The following is a 1,364-nucleotide window of genomic DNA, read 5'->3' on the forward strand; positions in this document are numbered from 1 at the left end:
CTCCCTATGCCCCCCCCCTTGCTCACATGCACACGCACACTCTCTTTCTCAAATTAAAAAAAAAAGAAGAAGAAGATGCCCCCTCCCCCAGGCTTCCTTCTTCTTCTTCTTTTTTTTTTTTTTAAGATTTTATTTCCTTAATTGACACAGAGAGAGAGAGACAGTGAGAGAGGGAACACAAGCAGGGGGAGCAGCAGGCTCCCCGCTTAGCAGGGAGCCTGATGTGGGGCTCGATCCCAGGACTCTGGAATCATGACCCAAGCCGAAGGCAGATGCTAAACGACTGAACCACCCAGGCGCCCTCACCAACAACTGAGCCACCAGGCACCCCACCAGGCTTCCTTCTGCAACAGGCATGGGTCATGCTCTCCCTCACTCTCTTTCTGCGGCCATCTTGGTTCCGTGCTCCCCGCACAAAATGCCTGGTGAAGCCACAGAAACCATCCCTGCTACAGAGCAGGAGTTGCCACAGCCCCAGGCTGAGACACAGGGTCTGGAACAGAATCTGACAGTGATGAATCAGTACCAGAGCTTGAGGAACAGGATTCCACACAGGCAACCACACAACAAGCCCAGCTGACCACAGCCGCTGAAATTGATGAAGAACCAGTCAGTAAAGCAAAACAGAGCTGGAGTGAAAAGAAGGCAGGGAAGGCTATGTCCAAACTGGGTCTTCAACAGGTTACAGGGGTTACAGGAGTCACTATCCGGAAATCTAAGAATATCTTCTTTGTCATCACAAAACCAGATGTCTACAAGAGCCCAGCTTCAGATACCTACATAGTTTTTGGGGGAGCCAAGATCGAGGATTTATCTCAGCAAGCACAACTAGCAGCTGCTGAGAAATTCAAAGTTCAAAGTGAAGCCGTCTCAAACATTCAAGAAAACACACAGACTCCAGCTGTGCAAGAGGAGAGTGAAGAGGAAGAGGTTGATGAAACTGATGTAGAGGTTAAGGACATAGAATTGGTCATGTCACAAGCCAATGTGTCAAGAGCAAAGGCAGTCCAAGCCCTGAAGAACAACAGTAATGATATTGTAAATGCGATTATGGAATTAACAAAGTAACCATATGAAAATGAGGACTTTTTTTCGGTGTTTCAAAGAATAACTGCAGCTTGGTTTGAAATTTGTACTGTTTCTATCATTAATAAAGTTATGGCTTCTTGTTGGATGAAGAAAAAAGAAGAAGCTATTGTTGTGGTCCAGACGAGAGCAATAGAGGCTTGGACTCAGTGGTAGAGATAAAGGGGAGAAATGGTAGGACAGCAATATATTCTGGAAGGATTTGTTATAGTGGAGCAAGGAGGAGAAAGAATGATTCCAAGATTTTTGGCCTGAACAGTTGAGTGAATGGTGATGCT

The 1,364-nt window shown here is 46.2% G+C and overlaps 1 pseudogene; it reads left to right on the top strand.

Annotated features, from left to right (window-relative positions):
* Positions 1-418: 418 nt before the first annotated feature.
* Positions 419-1,068, top strand: LOC114218497 (nascent polypeptide-associated complex subunit alpha pseudogene; annotated as a pseudogene).
* The last annotated feature ends 296 nt before the right edge of the window (positions 1,069-1,364 follow it).

Source organism: Eumetopias jubatus, unplaced genomic scaffold, assembly GCF_037043125.1.
Source record: "Eumetopias jubatus isolate StellerSeaLion01/CBP00866 unplaced genomic scaffold, mEumJub1_p1.0 scaffold_8, whole genome shotgun sequence".
Lineage (NCBI taxonomy): Eukaryota > Metazoa > Chordata > Mammalia > Carnivora > Otariidae > Eumetopias > Eumetopias jubatus.